This window comes from Salvia splendens, chromosome 2 (assembly GCF_004379255.2).
Source record: "Salvia splendens isolate huo1 chromosome 2, SspV2, whole genome shotgun sequence".
Taxonomy (NCBI): domain Eukaryota; kingdom Viridiplantae; phylum Streptophyta; class Magnoliopsida; order Lamiales; family Lamiaceae; genus Salvia; species Salvia splendens.
Window position 1 is genome coordinate 23,185,945 of NC_056033.1, and position 22,431 is coordinate 23,208,375.

The 22,431-nt window shown below is 42.0% G+C and overlaps 1 long non-coding RNA gene across 1 annotated transcript; it reads left to right on the top strand.

Annotated features, from left to right (window-relative positions):
* Window positions 1-14,039: 14,039 nt before the first annotated feature.
* On the top strand, window positions 14,040-19,694 carry LOC121764105. Its single transcript, XR_006042548.1, has 3 exons — window positions 14,040-14,173; window positions 15,800-15,875; window positions 19,418-19,694. It is a non-coding gene; the product is annotated as an uncharacterized LOC121764105 (long non-coding RNA).
* The last annotated feature ends 2,737 nt before the right edge of the window (window positions 19,695-22,431 follow it).

Sequence of the window (22,431 nt, forward strand, 5' to 3'; positions counted from 1 at the left end):
AGTGGACCGACTCTGAGTATAGGGCCAGGGCCCAGCCAGCCACCAAAGCCACCAAAGAGTATCGATGATATGGTGCATGATCTCGTTAGTTCTCAACAACATATTTAAAACAACCTGCAATCGAACAATGACGCCGTGCACAAGCTTCGAGACGCTCAACAGGAGCAGAAGGCAGCAATGGATATGCTGGCCAAACAATTATCCCAGATAGCCACTTCTTTGAGTGATATGAGGGGGAATGAAGGAAAGATTCCCGCCTCGGTAAGGCAACCGGATAGAGCGAATATAAGTCAGATTACTTTGAGATCCGGGAGGGGATATGATGGGCCATTGGTAAGAATGAAGGAAGCGACAGACCCCAAGGAAGGCAAAAAGGAAGAGGATACAATTCCTAGGTCTAGGAACTTGGAGGGAGAAAATTCTTTGGTCAAGGATGACCTTAAGACAGGAGATTTGGAGAAACCTCTGCCTAGGTCAACTGAACCATTCTTCCTTGATCCAAAGCCAGCATTGAGAAGTAAGGCAGTAGGGGAAGAAATCGGAGAATTCTCAGTTGAAAACTCTATCGGAGCAGGGAAGCGACTGAAGCCTTTCCCAAGCCGGGGGGAAGCCAAGAAGAAGAAGGAAGAGTCGGTGGATTTCATGGATATTTTTGGGAAATTGGAGATTAATCTACCATTCTTACAGGCTTTGAAATTGTCGGTGTTTAGCAAGTTCATCAAGGAATTTATAGCTGGGAAGGCTAGACCCAGTGGGAAAATTTTGATAGGCGAGAGCGTCTCTGTAGTGATTGAAAAGCGGAGGATGCCTTCAAAATGCAATGATCCAGGTATGTTTACCTTACCCATCTCTATTGGTGATGTAAAAATCGAGCATGCTATGTGTGATTTAGGTGCATCCATAAATGTGTTACCACTGTCTATATACAAGAAGTTGGTAGGTGTAGGCATGGTGGACACCAAAGTTGTGATCCAATTGGCAGACAGGTCATGCATTTGTCCTGAAGGAGTGCTTGAGAATATAATAGTAAAGTTACATGACTTCTTGTACCCAGCTGATTTCCATGTGATTAGAATGAGTGATAATGAGTCTGCAGAGTCTGGCGGCGTACTACTAGGGAGACCCTTCCTGCGTACCGCTAAGACTATCATTGATGTTTTTGATGCTACCATCTGCCTTGATTATAATGGGGAGAAATATACATTCAGCATAGGTGAGGCAATGAAAAAACCTCTTGACGTTGAAAATTTGCGTGCTGTAGATGTTATTAACCCTTTGGTCCAGGAATATCTTGAGACAGAGTTAATGCAGGAACAGATTGAGAATTCCGAGATGAGTCATGCCATTGATAGAGAAGTAGCTAGTTGGTGTCAAGAAATGAACACGAGTGAGTTATCAAACGATGAGCTAGCTGAAGCGATTCTGGAATTCTGTACGAACTCGGAGCTAGCTCGATCAAGGAAGATATCTTATGTGGCGAGCATGGACAGTTCTACTGAGTCTAAGAAGGGAATAGCAATTGAGTCGACAGAGAAAAATCCCTTGCCCCAGGAAATAGATGTTCCCAAGAAAGAATTGAAGACGCTTCCACCTGGGCTCAAGTATGCGTATCTGGAGAGGAATGAAAATTTCCCGGTGATTATTAACAGCAGCTTGACCGAGGGACAAGAAGAGGAATTGCTGAAGGTAATTCGGAGGAACAAGAAGGCTATTGGGTGGACACTCTCTGACTTGGTTGGAATCAGTCCAGATATGTGCATGCATCACATTCGCCTAGAAGAAGGAGCAAAAGCCTGTAGGGAGCCGCAACGCAAATTGAATCCGAACATGAGGGAAGAAGTGTTGAAGGAAGTATTGAAGTTGCTATCCCTAGGAATCATATATTCCATACCAGACAGTGAATGGGTTAGTCCAGTACATATGGTACCGAAGAAGTCAGGAATACAGGTGGTCAAGAACGATAGAAATGAGTTGGTCCCCACTCGACTTGTTACTGGGTGGAGGATGTGTATTGACTACCGGAAGCTGAACGAGGCTACTAGGAAGGATCACTTCCCGTTACCTTTCATTGACCAGATGTTGGAAAGATTGGCGGGAAAGCAATATTTCTGTTTCCTGGATGGATATAGTGGGTATTTTCAAATCTATGTGGATCCCGAAGACCAGGAGAAGACAACTTTCACGTGTCCCTTTGGAACGTACGCTTACAGAAGGATGCCGTTTGGTCTGTGCAATGCGCCAGACACTTTTCAGCGGTGTATGATGAGTATCTTCTCGGATCTTCTGGAGGATTGCATCGAGATTTTTATGGATGATTTCACTGTGTACGGGAATTCATTTGACTCATGTTTGGCGAGCTTGGACTTAGTGCTGAGAAGATGCCAGGAGAAGCATTTGGTTTTGAATTTCGAGAAATGCCACTTTATGGTCCCTGAGGGAATTGTCCTAGGGCATGTGGTATCGGAAAGAGGCATACAGGTAGATCAAGCAAAAATTGATGTTATCTCAAAACTGCCTTACCCGACGAATCAAAAAGAAGTGAGAGGATTCCTAGGGCACGCAGGATTTTATAGGAGGTTTATAAAGGATTTCGCAAGAATTGCTCAACCGCTCACTCACTTATTGCATAACGATGTGGAGTTTGTTTTCGATGAGGAGTGTAAAAAAGCTTTTCAGCTGTTGAAGGACAAATTAGTATCCGCTCCCATTATCAGAGCACCTGACTGGAATCTACCCTTTGAAATCATGTGCGATCCAGCGATTATGCAGTTTGGGCGGTGCTGGGTCAAAGAGTTGATGGAAAAAGCTACGTGATTTTCTATGCTTCGAAAACGCTAAATCAAGCCCAGAAGAACTACGACACCACTGAAAAAGAGATGCTGGCTGTTGTATACTCATTTGAGAAGTTTCGACCATACTTGTTGGGGTCGAAGGTGATCGTTTTCACAGACCTCGCAGCTATTAAGTACCTGCTGGCGAAGAAGGAGTCCAAACCGAGATTAATCCGTTGGGTGCTACTTTTACAAGAATTTGATTGGGAGGTTAAGGATAAAAAGGGAACTGAGAACAAGGTGGTTGACCATCTGAGTCGTATTTTTCAAGGGGAGACCGAGGAAGCAATACCGGATGCATTCCCCGAGGAACAATTGTATTATTTAGGGGAATTTCCTAGACCTATCAATTGGGAAGAGATTATGGCATTAACAGGTCTAGGAGATTCTGAAAAGGGTAAATGTCACCTAAACGATGAGCCATGGTTCGCAGACCTGGCAAACTACTTGGTCACTGGAGAGGTGCCCAGTTCGCAGGAAATCTCCCTGGCCCAGAGAATGAAGCTTAAAAGCGAAGCCAAGTATTATTTATGGGACGACCCGTATTTGTGGAAAATGGGAGCTGACCAGGTGATTAGAAGATGTATACCAGAATGGGAACAAAGGGATGTGCTGAACCATTGCCACGCCCTAGCTTGTGGAGGTCACTTTGGACCTAGGAAGACTGCAAGGAAGGTGTTAGATAGTGGTTTTTACTGGCCTACGTTGCACAAGGATTCATTCGAATTTTGCCAGAATTGTGAGAGGTGTCAGCAGACTGGTGGAATCTCTAGGAGAGATGAAATGCCGCAAGTCCCTGTGATCGTTTGCGAAATCTTCGACGTATGGGGAATGGACTTCATACGGGAACACATACATACTTGTGGCGGTTGATTATGTTTCGAAATGGATAGAGGCCAAGGCGACCACTTCTTGTGAAGCTAAAGAGGTAGCGAAATTTCTTAGAACTAACATCTTTAACAGGTACGGAGTGTCCAGAGCTATAATATCTGACAATGGGATGCATTTCCGTAATCGGACTATTGAAGCTCTAATGAGAAAGTACGGAGTTTACCACCGTCTTTCCACACCGTATCATCCTCAATCAAATGGGCAAGCAGAGATCTCCAACAGGGAGATAAAGTCGATATTGGAGAAGACGGTTAATCCGTCAAGGAAGGACTGGAGTAAGAGACTTGATGACGCATTGTGGGCTTACAGAACAGCGTATAAAACACCCATTGGAATGTCCCCTTACAGGTTAGTATTCGGCAAGATGTGTCACTTGCCGGTGGGAATTGAGCATAGGGCGTAGTGGGCGGTCAAGGAGATTAATATGAACCCTCAAGCTTGTGAGGGAGAGAGGAAACTGCAGCTCCAGGAGTTGGAAGAATTGAGACTTGAGTCTTACGAATCAGCGATGTGGTACAAGGAAAAGACCAAGCTTTGGCATGATAAGAATCTCCGGACCAAGGAACTGCAAGTTGGGCAGAAAGTTCTCTTGTTCCAATCCCGGCTCAAGTTAATGCCTGGTAAGCTTAAGTCCAAATGGATTGGACCATACACTGTTGTGAGTCTTCGTGCAAATGGGGCAGTAGAGATCCAGGGAAGTGCTTCAAACTCTACTCCTTTTCTGGTTAATGGTCATAGTGTGAAGATATTTAGGGATAACTCGGAGATGTGTGTAGTGGACGAAGTGCCGCTACGCGCACTCCTTGAGATCGCCTGACTGGTCTGGGAAGGAAGTGTTCTTAGAAAATTCCTGGGTCAGGTGACTTAGATTTCTTTTTATATACCTTGACCCAGGGAATCTTGAGAACACTTGGAAACAGAATTTGTAAATATTTAATTGCTTTCTTTAAATCAAAAAAAAAATCTTCCAAAAATATTTTCGAAATACCAGACTCCTCAGGAATGTTTTTTATATTGTCATATCCTAGACCTAGGGGGTCTGGCGTTTCATTTTTTTAGTTTGATATCTTTTTATGTGCAGTTTTGCAGAGAGTATCTACTGGGGCAGGGAGTTGCGGAGTACAAAATTTGGAGGGAGTTGGCACCGGTTCGGATTTCAAAAGGCACTTTTATGGGGAGGCGTATGGTAGCTAGCGTCATACCTGCAACAGCCTGCAAAACGTCCTCTCTCATACCTACGCTATAACCGTGTTTGTTTTTTTTACTCATTCTCTCTCTACATTAAAAAAAATAAACAAAAATTTCCCAAATTCTCTCTCGTGTTTTCTTTCTCTAACCCTAATCAAGATACAAGTTTCGTCCAAGTTTCTCCAAATCTTTCTACAGAATTCCTCATGGATAACAAACAGGGGACCGGAAACACGTCGGGAACCACCGATTCAAGCGCGGCAGCGTTTATGGCCGACATACTACAAAAATTTGGCGGACCAGAAAAGGCGATGGAGGCGTTTGCTATGTTCGCGGCTGTGATGGGGAAATCCCAAGCGGAGATTTCAGGGGTTTCAACATCCCAAGCGGAGGCCGTCGCGGAGCCAGTACCCGATATACCTGAAGCCGTCGCAGAGCCCGACACTACTGTTCCAGAAACGACCGCCGCAGAAACTCATGCAGAAGAAGCAGATCTGGCGGCAGGGTTGGAGTTGTTGGCTGTGAGTGAACCCAGGTTAGATTCTGCCACTGAGGAAGAAACCCATGGTGTGTCCGAGGGGGTAGGTTCTATTATCGCCGCCGTGGATTTTGTTGAGGGGGAAACCCCTAGTGTTTTGGAGGAGTTTGTTGAGGGGAAAACCCCTGTTGTTGGTAATGATGTTCCTGAGGGCGACGAAGCCCTAAATTCTGGAAGAAACTTAGCGGGGGAAACCCCAGAAGTGGTTGGGGGCACCGAAGCCCAAATTGTTGAGGAAGATGTCAAAGAGGGGGAAACCCCTGAAAAGTCTGTGGGTATAGAAGCCCACGTTGAACAAGAGTTGGTTGGGGTAGAGTCCCCTGTTTATCTCAAGGGGGCGACCCCTTTTATGTCTGAAGAGGAAGAAGCCCTCGTTGCTGATGCTGAACAAGACCCTGTTGAGGACAAGGTTAAATTGATTGTGGATCTGACGGATGTCCTAGAGGGGACGAATATACCGATCGACGCAAGAGATGCAAGGAGGCAAGCTCGTCGGAGTTTACGTGATGAAATCGAGGAACACGTTCCACAGACAGAAGAAGGGTCGTTGGGTCTAGAGACCGCAGCACCTGAGCATGTAATCTCTCCTAGACCTAGCGATGGGGAGAACGAGGAGGAGGAGCGCCGCCACGCGGTCGAAAGGAAGAGAAAAGGAAAATAGATTGCTCCTTCCTCGACCAAGAAAGTAAAAGGGAAGTCCGTTGAACCCTCTCTCCCTTCACCTGCTAAGGTGCCGTACGCTGTTGAGTCCGAAAGCCCTGATGGGTCCGGCAACTCCGAAGAAGAACAAGAAGAGGAGCTCAACTTCGAGTCGAAAGAAATCTGGATCACCAAAGAACTGCTGAACGAGATGAGGAAGTTCGCGGACCCAAAACGTGCCGCCATACACAAAGAGAAGAGTGGTTTGGGAAAGGTTGCTAAGTCCGGGAAGATGTATGACTCGGCGGAACTCAAGGAGATCGCGTCAAATGACGAGTTTGGGGGAATATAGATGCAATCGGCTTTGACTGGTTGCTAAAGCATAGCACCCTTGAGGTTCCGATAGACTTGGCACGGGAATTTTTCTCGACTTTTCGGTTTAAATCCACCACCGACTTGGAGGCCGATTCCGTTAGCTTCCGGCTCTTCAATGAAGAGCGTGTGATGAGCATCCGTGAGTGGACTTTACGGATGGGTCTGCTGACGCGTACAGAAGATGATGAAGGATTATGGAACGAGAGAATGGTCGGCCAACCGAAGTTCACACCAGGTTTCAAAGCGCAGAGTGCATGGGAGTTCTTGACTCACCCGAGGGTGGGTCAATTTAAAACTAGTTTTTCGAAGGCCCACCATATCGAGAACAGGATCCTGAGGTTCGCCCAAACCTTCATTAGCTACAATCTGATGGGCACAGGCGCACAGGCAACAACGCATTGACAACTCCCGACTTATACTTTACCTGGTGCATGGCCACGGGTGTACGTGTCCACTTGGGTTACTGGTTAGCTCAAGCCTGCCACCAAGTAACTACCAACCCTTCCCGGCATCTATACACATGCCATCTCCTTGGGGCGTATCTACAGCGGAATGTGATTATGAAGATCCACAAGTCCTGCCGAGAAGTGAAGATGTTTCTACCCCCAGAGGTTTTCAACATGGATTACTTCTTCAACAAGGGGTTGCTAATCACACACGGGAAGGACGTCTGTTTCTATGAAGTTGGTAAGTCGGAAGCCCAGATCAAACAGGAGCAAGAGGTGGCGGGAGTGAAGGAAATTGCTGATGTGGATGAAGCCAGAAGATCAGTCGTGGAAGTTGAAGAAATGAGGAAAGAAGTCGGATGGATGAGATCCGAAATTAAAATGGTGAGGGAAGAGATCGTGGCCCTACGGGGCAAAGGAAAGGACAGTGCTGAAAGTGAGAGAGTATGGAAGGAGGTCACGGGAGTAAGAACGGAAGTACACAACATGCGAACGGAAGTTGGGCAAGTTAGGGAAGAGATCGTGGCCCTTAAAGGGCGTGTTTCCGATCTAGTGGCTACATCAGCCAAGTATACTGAGAAGATGACCGAGGCCGTCGCACTGATGATGACGATGGCAAAATGGTTTAGAAGGAAGTTCCCAGACGCACTAGAGTTGTTTCCTGGACCTGGGAGCACTTCGGAATCGCCGGGGCAGGGAAGTTCATCTCTTCAAAAGCTTTCCCAACCGACAAAACCTCTAACCACCCCGTCTGCCAGCAAGCCCGTGACTGTGAAATCAATCCCCAAATCTGTGACCCTGAAGAAGCCGTACCCATACAGACAGCAGAGACGACAGAGAAGCCGGAATCGCCGGCGAGAAAGAAAGCTAAAGTGACCCAACAGGCCGTGCCGCCCAAGTCTGGCTACCGAGGGGGCCAGACCCCGAATTGAACCCCCCTAACCCAAGTAACTTTTACTTTTCATCCTTTTTTTTATTGTTTTCCGTTATGTTTATCCGTGCCAGCATGCTTTGTTTTGTACATATGTGTTGCAACTTCCCACACTTAGCCCAATCTTTGGTCTAAGTGTGAGAAGGGGTTGCGTTTATTTTTGCATGTTTGGTTTTGTTTGTTGAGCCTTCTCCCACTTAGCCCGGTGTACGGTCTAAGTGTGAGAAGTTTGTTTTGTTTCTAGCATGCTGTTTGTTTGTTTGTGGTCTGTTTTGTGTCTTTTATACTTCCCTATTTCCCCCTTCACTAGGATAGCTTGGGGACAAGCTTGAGTGAAGTGGGAGGGGGAGGGAATAGGTGCAAGTATTTGCTTTGTTTTTCTTTTTCTGTGAATAAGAGTCTTAGAGTTTTCAGTTTTGTTTGTGTGTTGCGTGTTGCATGAGCTAGTGGATACAATACGGCAAAAATTCCCTTAGTTAGAGCAATTGAAGGAAGGATACACGTCAACTTTGATGCCCTTTTCCTTAACAAACTAAAAGCGGTCTGAATGAAGTAAGGACGATAGAAAATTCCTTAGCTAACCTAGCTGTGCAGCCCTACTATAAAGTGAGTTATAAGCCTAAACACTTTGAGCTAACATGTAAAAAATGGGCAACCATTTGATGCTTAGGGAGTAGAGTATAAAGGAGAAAAAATGGGTTATGGAGGTATAAGCTGGACGAAGTCCAGGAAAAGGAGGTATAAGCTGGACGAAGTCCAGGGGAGGAGTAAATTAAAATATATATATATATATATATATATTGAAAGGAAAAAAGAAAAAAAATGGAGGTATAAGCTGGACGAAGTCCAGGGGGAAGATAAAAAGAGGAAAAAGAAGATTAATTACCTAAGGGCAGGAAGAAAAAATTACCTGACCCAGGAAAAAAAAAGGGGGGAGGAGATGATAGAAAGGAGAAACTCTCATAACCCAACGCATCAGTGGTGTAACTTTAACTTTGAAGCGTTTTGATCCTAACATCCCTGGTGAGGAATGAATGATCGAGCGAACCTAATGGCTGGGAAATCAATAGGTTATCTTGACAAACTGACGGACCGTTTAGGTTGACAAAGGAAGAGGGAGGATTTGAAGACTGTAGACGATTTTACAGAGAGAACTTAAGCTTGTGGGGACAGTCGCCTAAAAGTTGAAACTAGTGCATGCTTATTTGTTGTGTTTTGTTTTCTTTTTGTGTTATTTTCTTTTCAGAGTCTGTATGTGTCTAGGTTTAGGAGTCTGTTTCTGTGTTAGTGTCTTGTTTGTAGAGTCGTTCTTGGGAACCGTGCATTGAAATTTGCCTTATTTCTTTTTCTTGTCTTTCATACTTGAGGACAAGCATGGTTTAAGTGTGAGCAGTTTGATAAAGCTAATTTCATGCATAGGTCTAGGGCTTTAATTCGTGAAATTTCTGGGTCTAACGCACGTTTTAAGCCAGGTGTGTGAAGATTTTTCGCCAGGTCCAGGAAAGGAGGAGGACAGTTGCGTGGACCTAGGAAATAGGCGCATGAGTGGACATTATGCGGAAAATTGCTTGACGGAGGAAACCTCGGAGTTGAAGGGTAGAATAGAGATTTCTACGAAGACTCTAGAAGGCTATGTCCGCATCTATAAAACGGAGAAGCATGCACGCTGGAGGATCTGCTGGGTTGGAGGCCTCGCTAACAGCCTGTAGCTTAGTTCACTTTTCACACACTTGGGTTCTTTTCGTGGGGAGATTCAGGGTTCGCACCGGGGTTCATGTTTAGTTTTCTTTGAAGCTATTGTGGGTTGTAACACCGTCCTTCTGTGGGGCGAAGAAACAATTTAATTTCTGCTTTCATACTTTCCTGATTTCGCCGAGCTTCGCTGTCCGAAGCTCGGAGCTCTATTTGTTTGTTTTGCCGAATATTCTCTAATTTTAATGCAAGTTTGATTTTCTGTTACGTTGATTTTCGGAATTTTGGAGTTGGATTGTTCGAGTTGGATGCGTTTCGCAGTTGTTTTCTGAATTTATGCAGGTTTGCAGTTGGATCTGGGTGATCGGAGTCTGTTTGTGGATAAATCGGAGGGTTGAGTTAGGAGTTGTGGAATTGTTTGTGGTTGTTTGAATTCGGAGTTGATCGGAGCAGATCTGTGAAAACCGGAGTTATGGAGTCGGTTATGTCTGTTGTTGGGTTCGGATCGCTTAGATCCGGAGTGGATTAAGCATCCGACGTGAATCTGAGCAAGATTGATTTAATTTCATGCCTATTTTACGTGTTTTCATTTCATTTCGCCTAGTTTACGTAGATTTGATGTATTTCCGGTTCATAGCAAGTTTCTGGCATCAAAATCTTTATATTCTGTTCGAATCTAGATATATGCTCTGTTTTCTCCATTTGCGTGCTTGAATCGGTAAGGAAATTGCATGTCATTGTTAGTTGGAGCATGAGTTTGTTATTTGCAGCTTTAACCGTACTTGCTATAATTGGAGTCATGGTCCCCGCTGTTTTATTCTCCCTGTCTAGTCTTAATTAGTTAGTCGTCTACTCCATCCAGGAAGCAAAATGTGTCTCTCAGTATTGAAGTCTGATTCTATTACATGTTCTGTGTCCTAGGTCTAGCATTTACATTTCGTGTCTAGGTCTAGAAGTAGTTAAAATTCTCAACCCTTTTGCGTGGCAGCAGCCGCTTGTTTCCAGAGTCTCTAAGCACTACTTCACGAATCCATCTTCGTGGGATCGACCCCGCTTCCCTATACTAATTTATAGCATTCGGGTTGAGGGATTTAATATTTTCTTTGAATGGGAGTCGAGTGTGTCCAACGACAAAAATACTCCGTGTTCTCTTGAGTTCCTGGACCTGGTGATCCAGTGGATTTAAGGAGCGTGGTGTCTTGCCCAAGCACTTGCATTAGTTTTCTCTGTGCACACTTGCTTTCTCCGTAATACACAAACACAACGTTACCTTCATTGGTCCTCTTTTCTTTTGAACTAGATGAACCCGCCTCATTGTAAGGGCACCCCTTAGTCACCCCATTTTGAGCCTGCATTCCGAATTCACTCTCCTTTTGAACCATGAGCCTTCATGCCATGTGAGTTAGGGGATGGAATGCAGCAGCTACCAACAAGGAATAGAAGCGGTAAAAAAGGAAAAGAAGGAATTACAGTCAAACAGTTAAGAAAAGAAGGGAAGACATGGAAAAAAGAGAGAATGGCAGGAAAAAAAAGGGGGGGGCAGGAGAAAGTGTAACCTGTCCCTCAAACTTTTTCATATATATCAGTTTAGACAGGGCAATGAACAATGTAACCCGGCCTTATAGAGAAAGGTTAGCGAATAAGGCCAAAATGGCCAAGGGATGTTCTTTGATTCTGGGATTTTTGAAGATGTAATGGGGAGGCTGCTCCAGCTATGTTTCCAAGTTCACATGTCCTTCGTTGCAGTGAAGAATGTTATGAACTTAGAACCCATAGGATCCTCACCTATTCACATAAAAACCCATGGCCCCATTACAACCCTAAGAAAGACCTTAAGGAGCTAGTCTGTGCCTATGGAACTCAAGCATCAGTGGTGTGGCAAAATGAATGAGTGAATGGTTCTAACATCTCTGGTGAGAAATGAGTGACCGAGTGAATCCAACAGTGGACTAGAATAGAGGTTATCTTGACGAACTGATAGACTGACCAGACTGAACCAAAGGGGAGGGATGAATTTGAGACTGCAAAATATTTGAAGTGACCTTAAGCTTGTGGGGAATATTGTCAGAAGTTGAGCCAGTTTCAAACATGGAGAAGTGAACATTTGTTTAAGTGTTGCTTGTGTTTGTCTATCTGTGTTAGTGTCTGTGGAGTCTGTTTAATTTTAGGAGTCGGACCCATGCATGTAACTTGCCCTTTTTTGTTTTCTTGTTCTTTCATACTTGAGGACAAACATGGTTTAAGTGTGAGCAGTTTGATAGGATTCGTTACAAGCATGATTTTATAGGGGTTTATTACACTAACCGGGTTGATAATGTGCGAAAAAAGTGGTGAATTTAAGTGTCCAGGGGCTGGAAAAGTGCAGAAGAGGCGGAGTGCATGGACGACTTGATCAACCTGGAAATAAAGCAAGAAATGACCAAATCCGAGGGCAAGCTGATCAATTCCGAACAAGCAAGAGAACCTGCCCAACTAGCGAGCTGATCAAGTGAAGTTCAACACACGAGATGATGAGTCAGAAGAGAGAGAAAAGAAGAAGCCACCTCAGGGGCATTAATTTCAAGACGGAATGAGCTTAACCTAGGGATTTGAGCCAAGGCCATCTTATAAATAGTAGAGAGAAGGCACATAGCAGGGTTCGGTTTTTCTTTTGGAGAGTCCAGTATCATATCAATCACCAGTTACACTTTAAGCATGGAGCACGGGAGCTAGGAGTCATCGGAGCCGGTTTCTACTTCAACTTTCCTTTCTTCTTCCTCATCAAGGAAGAAGAGACTCAGATCTTCCAAGGAAGCCTTCATAGTTTCTTTTTCTTTAAGCCCCGAGGGGTCAAACAATTGTTATTCAGTTTTAGTTCTTTGATTTTCCACAATTCAGTTGTTCTTTCTGTTTTCTCTTAGCTGCTACTACAGTACTTTTGTTGTTGATCGATCTTCTAAATCTAAAGTTTTGGAATTTTGTTTGTTTGGTTTATCAGAGATTGTTTATGAAATGGAGTTTTCAGTGCAAGTTGTTTTGGATATGATGTTTTTTGTTCTTCGTAATTCAATGATTTATGTTTAGATCTGATGTTTTGGATAGAGTATGCGATGCATGTGTGTTGGAAATTGGTGATTTCTGGGATAGATCTAGCTTATATTGCCTTCGTTGCTCTGTTTTCGATTTCTCATAGTTAGATATAAGTTTTTGCTCGTCAACTTGAATGAAATTAGGATAGACCTTTAGATCTATTTCTCTTCGGCTAAATCGAATGGATCCATGTTTTCATTTGTTTATTTCTCGCTTTAATGTCATATGCTATGTTTTCCTTTGCCATGTGTGCTTGATTTGTTGCTCAGCGAAGAAGAAGGTCATAGTTCGTTAGTATTGCATGCACTGTCACCTTTTCGTTTAACAACTTTTGGTAGTGCACAAGTTTTCTTTCAGTGGTCCCCGTTTGTTTTATGCTTGCATATGTTTCTATCTGAGTTGATCAGTTTGGAGTTATTGTTGATTTCATGTTGGTAGTCTAGTTGATCAAGTTAGTTTACAACTTGAGTAATCTTAGTTTTAGTTAACCCACCAGTAGTGAAGCGTGGCAACAGCGAACCCCCACATGTCTCATACACAACTCAACCCTCCTCTATCGATGTGGGATTCGACCCTTACTTCCCTTTACTAGTTAATAGTATTGTGGGTTAAGGTATTGAAGGCCTTTAGTCTCTAAGTTTGCATAACCAACGACCCGATAGTTGCCGACTTGATCAGTTCAACACCTGACTTGATCAGTTGGGTTGACTCTGCTTGCCTAAATTTGTTCCGCAAACTAGAGTGCTTTTGCAATCACTAGAGATCTAAAGACCCTTTCATCGTCGAACAAGAAGATCCAGAACTGACTGATTGGACCAATGGAGATGACGTCGGGCCAAGCCACGGCGTGGACACCGCCAGTGTACGAATGAGGATACCTCATGATGACGCCGGACGGCTCCAAGCACATGCTGACATGCGCCAACAAGAAGCCCATATTCGACTCCAACAGGATATAATTGAAGAGTTGTGGGCGCGGAGGAGTGCACGTTGATATTTATAATGTAATTTGTTGAATTTATTTTTTTTTTAATTGTACTTTTTAATGTTTTTAATTTAATGAAATTATGATTGCAATTTCTCCGTATTCGTGTCGAAATTTCAATTCCGTATTATTAATATGTGAATTTGTTTAGTGGGATGTCTTAGTGCTTGTCCACTATTGTGTAGTAGAATGTCCTAGTGATATGGCAGTGGTGTGGGAAGTCCTAGTGACGTGGCGGAGGGTATTTTTGGGAAGTCCTAGTGCTAGTCCGTGGGAAAGTCCTTCCTATTGTGGATGCTCTAATCTAGAACACTCTACACGCACAAGCCATAATTTTAGAACACACACACTACACCCTGATACACACTAGACATCATACACACCAACACATTCATACTACCCCACTGCTAAGCACACGCACCCATCACTCCCCCCCCCCCCCCCCCCCCTCCTCCCGCTTGATGGAATATCAGCCACAGGAAATCACCGGCTGCCACCTGCCAGTACTGCTGTGGCTGTCGGCTAACCTTCCTCTACTTGGATTCTTCATGCCCATCTTCCATAATCTCCATTAAAGTTGGAATCAAGGTTAGAGTTTTTCTCGATTTCAGTTTCTCGTGATTTAGAGTAAAATGTGAAATTACTCGTTGATTGTATGACATCCCATGTTGTGTATTTGTTCTTTTAATTGAAAGATTATGTTTGTATCAGTATGTGTGAGTGAAGAGAATTGAATTCATTCTAATTTGGAGATCTGTTTCTTTGCTTGCTTGGCTATTATTTTGTTTGTTGGGGTTAAAAATTTTGGATATTGGTTGCTGTTTTTGAAACTTTGATTTAATTAGTAAGATTGTTGAAACCCTAGATCTAAGAGGAAGCTTAATTTTATTTTGTTGATGCAATGGATTCTTTTTTTATTCATATTTTGGAGTCAAAGACTGAACTGTGGAGTGAAGCCTTTGATTTTTTAAAACTTTTAAATCTTGTCTCACATCGACTTGGTGATGATCTTAACTCCTTTATATAAGTATTGATAACCCTCCCCTTATAAGACCTTTTAAGGGGTGAGTGACTCATTTCTAATATGACATCAAAGTTGGCCCAAGTCGATGATGGATTTTATATCATTGTTTCTTCTCTTGCCTACCCATGCGATGGAAGTCCGATGTGTCATTACGGCCCACACGTGAAGGGGTGTGTTAAAACTCTTAAATCTTGTCACATATCGACTTGGTGATGATACTAAATCCTCTATATAAGTATGGATAACTCTCCCCTTATAAGTCCTTTTAAGGGGTGAGTGACTCATTTCTAATATGATTGTCAACAATACATTGTTTCAACAATGGGTTTCGGGGATAATTTGACTGACCAAAAGAATTGTTTTCGGCTCATATTTGACAAGAATGTATCCTTAGATATCTTTTATATTGTCACCAAATTCAGCTTCAACCGACTTCATATGGATTTATTATGAATTTTTTAAAAGGACTACCATGTTCCTTACATGTTTTGGAAAAATAATCATAAATCTTAAACAGATAGGAATTTCAAGATCAAAACAAATCCTCGTAAACTAGACTTTTCTTCTTATCTTTTACTTTTGGTTTCGTTGGTTTTCAATTTATGAGTCGAGCGGAATGATTTTTTCAAAGTTAGTGCAGTTCGTCGTGAATAGTAACGGATAATAGTAAAAGTGATTTTGTTAGTTTTATTTGAGTAACCTATTGGTGTGAGATTATTATGAACTTGAGATACACTGGAAATAATGATGTAGGAAGATGTGTGATTATTCTTGGAAATCATTTAAAACCATTTTGCATTATTTTTGGGAATTTTGACTGTAGACCATATGATTAGTAAGTGTGAGAGCTTTTATACCTTGATACTTTGGTATGGTTGAGTGATAGGTAAAATATTTTGAAACATATGGTGAATGTATTATGTGCTCATGTGTTAACAGATCCTTTTACTGAGATTCATTTATTTAACCGTTTTGTGTGTTGTAACTTGTAAGTTGATGGAATTCGATAGATTCTATAGATGATAGAGATTATGGTTATAAGTAATAGTTAAAGAAGATTATGGTTTGATGTTCAAGCTATTTGTATATGCTTTAATTTTGAGTTTGCTAAAGATGGAATGAGTTCAAGTTCCTAGTTTGAAGTTTAAGTTTGAAATTTTATAAACTGAGTTAAAATGCATGAGTGCTAGGAGCAGCATATCCAAGGCTAGAGGACGGAAAATCGAACCAAGCTTGGGAGGTTATTTGTGCATTGTAGCTTTCGAGGTGAGGTTTACTTTATCTGTAAACGTAGTGGTTACATGGTTATAATCATTGTTGTGTCGTGCGTCATTCATATGAGCTTATGGGCCCACGAGGGGTCTGATCCACTAGGGATCAAATGGGTCGTGACAGCCCACCCACAGTCCACGAGGGGTCAGGTCCACGAGGGACCGAGGCTAGTCTCATATAGAAGTCAACTAAGTTGAAATGGTTCAATATGTCATGATTCATTACATAATTGGTTATAATCATTATTGTGTCGTGCGTCATTCATATGAGCTTATGGGCCCACGAGGGGTCTGATCCACTAGGGATCAGATGGGTCGTGACAGCCCACCCACAGCCCACGAGGGGTCAGGTCCACGAGGGTGGTCCACGGGACTCCCAGACCAATCTTTGACTAGTATCCATTTTGGGAGTATATATGAATACTGTGATATTATTATATTTTGAAATCGTGTGATCGATAATGGTAATTACACGTGGGCTGAGATATGTCTTTTGATAAAATTGTGCATTTGATAATGATAAAATTTTATTTACAAGCAATTTACAAGATAAAGTATATATTATTTTGGTAAACTTTTGTTGTAAATACTGATACGCTCGGATTTTGCACTGTTTTAAGGTCATTATTTGGTTCGTTTTGACTGTCAAAGTGGCATTATTTGTCCATTAATTACACATTTTATCTATTTTGATATTTTGACGTGTTTTGTGAGAAATGTGCAAAATGGAGTCTAAAAAGATAGAAAAAATCGAAGATGAAAATCCGCTGCAACACAGCCAGCGACCGCTGGCCACCAACGACCGCTGAACAGGTAGCGGTCCGCTTCGGAAAAGTTGAGTTGAAAAGAGGAACACGCCCAACGACTGCTCCAGGAGATCCAGTAACTACATGATGATTGCCAGCGACCGCTATCCAAGAGACATAAGCTACGGAATAATTCGCAGCGACCACTAAAAAAACTGCAGCACTCCGCTGGGAAAACGCGGCGCCCAGAATTTACCTACTTTCTCTCCAAGGTTTACCATACTGTGCTAAATATTTACCATATTAAGGTGTCACGACCGCACTTTTTTAGGATAGAAAGCCCGGCCAGGGGAGGATGAAAGAAGCGGGGAAGAAAGGGGAAAATTGTGGAACAACTAGACTTGAACTAAAATAACTTGGAATATATAAGTCAAAATTTATCAGAGTGCGACATATTACAATAAACTTGGAATATCGCTAATTAGGACAACAAAACTGAAAATGAACTAGACATTTGCAGAAGCATTCAAGAGCGAATGACACCGTGCATAGAGACACGATACATCCAAGAACTACTCTATCGAAAGATCTTTGTTGTGTGTGCTCAACACCGCCTATCGTCATCACTACTCAACCTGCACATTTTTAAAACATATGCAGGGCTGAGTTGTCATGCCCGCCCTTTCTAAGGATAGAAAGAACGGTTGATCGCGACTAATGGGGGATTTAAGAAGCGGGGAAGAAGGGGGTAAACAATTGTATAACTGGACTTGGCTCGAATTCATAGAAATAAATTGAATAAAATCAGAGTATCATCTCGACAATTACATAAACTAAAAAGAAATACTATTTTAGCGGAAGCATCCAAGAGCGAATGTCACATGTATGGAGACACGATGCATCCAAATCACTATTAAAGAACATATGATGTCTCTGCTCAACACCACCCATCGTCAGCACCGCTCAACCTGCACATAGGGAAAACACATGCAGGGCTGAGTATTTGATATACTCAGTAGACACATGCCAAATATTTTTCCATAAATTGGTTTTGTCAAGCCATTATTGAGTGAGCTCGGGGTTTTATTTAAAATGCCTGAGAACACTAAAATCTTTTCTCTGTTAAAACTGTGATCATGATCTATTTTTCCTGGAACATTTACCATATCTGAACCTTTTCCTGGTGCCGGGAATGTGGCCAACTCGAAAGATGGCTCACTATCGTGTACCCTAGCCTGAGTATGGGCTCACCCCACACTCAAACCCGAATTCGATTACTTTTAACTGGTCTAGTAGGGTTGATCTCATTTCTAGACAAACAAATAGGCAATGCTCAAAATAAAACATGGCAAGACAAAACATGCTGGGAATTTAAATAACTAATAGCATACTTCAAAAGATATTTTCTTTATTTAAAAGAAAGTCTACCTCGTTCGCTTAAATTCCCTAACTTGAGATTTCTTACTCCAACCTCAACTTGCTCGTAGAGATAGCCTTTTCATAAACAATATAATATGCTAAATTAGCCTAAAAACAAGTAACTAAAAAGAATGTATGCATTCTACGTAGGTGTTAATTTTATCTTTCGCTCCTTAAATCAATTATTCGAAAAAGAAAATTAGATTATCGTGGTTTTAGAACATCGTCTTAAACTCCTTTTCAAATTTTGGCGGCCGCCCAAGACGTCGCTGGCGACGCCGGCCGGCCATTTGCGCCCTCCATCCGTACGTAACACCTTCAACACTAATTTCAAACCAACAATTTAAATCCTGGCAGCCCACATATTTTAATTAAACTACAGCCCAAGTACTTAATTTTCTTTAGCCCAAAATTAATTAAAAGTCCAAGGCTTAAATATTTCCCCACTTTATATCTCCAATTTAATTTGTGAGGTCCAAACAAAAAGATCCAACTACTCCCTTCCACCATCTCGGTTACTCTCTCTTTCTCTCAAAACCTCTGTCGCCCTCCTTTCAATTTTTCTCAAGATACCCCAAATCAGCAACCCAAACTCCATCGCCTTCCTCCTCACGACTCCACGCCGTCGCTGTTGTCCCAGCTCGCCGGGTCAGCCTTCGCCAGCCACCGCTGCTACTGTCTCCTTTGCGGAAATCGCTGCTGCAGCGAGAGGGGATGGTCTCCGTTCACAATCCACCACCGTGGAATCACCACAGCCGAACAGCAGCGCTGATTCAGGCACTTCGTTGTCGCTGCTCTGCGGCCTTCTCTCGCCGTCGCCGCTGCTGTCCAGTTCGAGAAGCAGTCCCTCAATCCTCTCAGTTCTCCGTCAACGGCTCGGAAGCCCCTGTTCAACCACTCGACATCCCCGACTAAGCACGAACAGCCCTGATTCTCCCCGACAAAAACCGGACCGCCCCCGTTTATAACCGAACAGCCATTATGTTCTTTCTAGTGTTTTTGAGTTACAACATTAAGAGGGTTCCCGATTTGATGCTACTGTTCGAAATATGCATGCTATGCCATTCATGAAGAAAAAGAAGAGTTTGAAAAGGGAAAGAATTATACCTTTCGATATGTGAATTCTTGAAAGGATTGAATACGAACTCAAAATTCTTGCCCACCTCTAGCTCTCTCTCTTTTCTTATTAACTCTCTTAATTTGATTGACCAAGACCGTATGTGATGAGGACGTTGGGATAGACAGAGGAGTATATATATTGTTTTGAATTTGCTTGGTAAATTGATGGAAATAAATTGTGTTATTGCAATTCAATTGGGTTAATTGTCACTAAATGGAAATGAATGGTATTAACGGTGGTTTTAATTTGCAGGATTTAATCATATTTATGGAGGAATTAATCTCTTGCAAAGTAACTGTAAGGAGTTGAACAAATTTCTCAAGAAATCTCTGCACTGGAGAGTGGAAAAAATACATGAGGAAAAAGAATGGAAGAATTTGGGCTTGAAGACACCTCTCATTTATTTATTCATTTAGTTGCGAAGCCCAACTTGTATTTTATTTAAAACAAAGGACTCTGATAATATATTTGGTAGACCCAAATTATTTATTTTATTAGAGTTAACTTTAGTACTATTTTAAACATTTAATACTTTGGTGTTATTCCAAATACTAAACGTAAATCAAAAATCCTTTTGATCGATAAAACGCAAATATTTCCTTTATTCGATAAAAAGAAACAACCATGATATTTGGCTTAAACAAACGACGTCCTTTCGAGAACAACTATAAAGAGAGAAAGAAAAAAAAAGTCGGGGTGTTACATGAGTACTGATACGCTCAGATTTTGCAAGGTTTTAAGGCCACTATTTGATCTGTTTTTAATGTCAAAGTTGCACTACATGTCCATTATTTGCATATTTTATCTATTTTGGTATTTTGACATGTTTTGTGAGAAATGTGCATATTTGAGCTTAAAAATGGAGTCAAAACGCGAAGTTGGAAATCTGGAGTTGTTCTGCATGTCCAGCGGTCCGCTGCAACAAAGCCAGCGACCGCTGGCGCCCAACGACCGCTAAGTCAGTAGCGGCCTACTCCGGGGAAGTTGTGCATGTAAGAAAGGATACGCCCAGCGACCGCTGGAGAGTGCATGGCGACCGCTACAAAGAGTCCAGAGAGTTACGGGATGATTGCCAGCGACCGCTGAAACAAGTGCAGCGACCGCTGGCCAAGAGACAGAAGCCTCGGAACAACCCACAGCGACCGCTGGCCAAGGTGCAGCGGCCCGCTGGGAAAAAGCGGTGAGCAGATTTTCCCTACTTTCTCTCCAAGATTTACCATATTTTGCAACCTTTTTCCATATTCGAAGAGGGCCGATTTTCTCCCTATAAATACCCCCCAAAGCTTCATAAAAAAATGATCTTCACATTGCCAAATATTTCCAGAGCTTAAAAGTTAGAATACTTCATTGTGCAAGGGGTTGAAGAAGGATTCAAGAGTTCATCAATGCTACAAGGATTCTACCTTTGGGTTTTATTTGCTTTAGTCCTTATGTTTTCATTATCTTCCCTACAATCTATGTTTTTAGTTTATTCAATCATGTGTAACTAAACTCATAGGATTCCAGGGATGTGTTAGTAACGACTTTGGTTATACAATTCCTTTTTCTATTTAATATCCATTTTGTTCTTACTTTTTTTCTTCCATAAGTAATTGGATAAAGCTTCACGTTAGAATGACACATTCTGTGATGATTTAATATAACTTGCTACATAATCGTGAGAGGAGGTTGGCGAGTTAGATCCACTTAGTAGACACTATAATTAGCTTCCTTTAAAACGACACTATTAATTGAGAGTGGGGACTTTTTAAGGGTCTTAGGAGCTTATAGGAGTTACGTATTTAGGATTAACAACCCTAATGTTTGTAATCAACGTTTGCATCGCATGAGCATAAGCTAGGTGACTCGTTCTATCAAAGTAAGAACTGTGCTAGGGTGTTGTAGTTGGAATTTGTATAACCATAACTGTGAACGCACATCCCTGGAATTCCCCTATCTCTATACTTTTATCTCCGTGATTATTTGCAATTAGTTGTTTATTTGCTTTCAATTGTTCTTTGTTTTCAAAAATCTTCAAATCTTTCGGTTTTCCAAATAGTAATTGAATTTTAGTAGAGGACAGACAGTCTGTGTTTGTTTTCCCCGTGATCGATATCCGGTACTAACCTTTAGCTATACTATTCCTACTCTGTATACTTGCAGGTATTTATAGTGCTAATAAAAAGTGCATCAAGTTTTTGGCGCTGTTGTGGACATGTGCCGAAATATATTTTACTGAAAAGAAACTGGTTTTTTCAAGCCGTTACTGAGTGAACTCGGGGTTTTAACTTAAAAGGCCCGTGGACACTAAAAGTATTTTCTACGTAAAAATCTGTCACTGCAGTTTATTTTTCGTGGAACTAATGCCATATCTGAAACTGTGTGAACCGGGTATGTATGGGCTCACCCCACTTACAGACCCGAATTCGCTTAAACTGAACCGGTCTAGTAGGTACGTCGCCCTTGCTAGACAAACAGATGGGCAAAGTTCAAAACAAAACTTGGCAAGACAAAACATAGTGATAACTTAAATAAGCATTCATATTGCAAAACATACTGGGAACATAAACAACTCAAAGCATATCTTATAAGGCCCACGTAATATCATATCATAATAGCACTTTTCATAAAAAAATGTACTTCAAACATATAGCCCACAATAATAGTGTAGGATAGAAAAGCCCACATAATCATATAGGATAGAAAGCCCACAGAATATACTTCTCACAAAAACTGTATAGTAAACAAAAAGCCCACCTCGTTCGCTTAATTTCCTTAACTTGAATTTGTCGCTTTGATCTTAACTCGCGGAGATAGTCCTTTGTGAAAAACATAACAACTTACTAATTAGACGTTAAGAAAACTTAAACCTTTAATAAGAATGCATGCTTCCTAATTAATTTGTTTTTATCTTTCGTTCATTCTTAACAATTTCCAGAAACATATTAATTAAATCATGAGATTTAATTAATTTTACTAAAATTTAATCTTCCTTTGAGTTAATTATTTCGGGAGGACTAGTTTAATTTCCGTGAAGACGTCATCCCCTTCGTTCGATATTTCGCAGCTGCCCCCAAATAAAATAGCACCTCATTTTAATTTCCTTGGCCCATCTTCTTCATCTCATTCTTTTATTTACTTTGGCCCAATACATATTCACACTTTAGCCCAAACACGTCAACAAATGAGTCCAACTAAAATCTGACCCATTTCCTTTCTCTCTTTCCCCAATTATTTTCTTCCTCGTTCACGCCTTAACACAGCAGCGTGCCCTAGCTTGCTCTCTC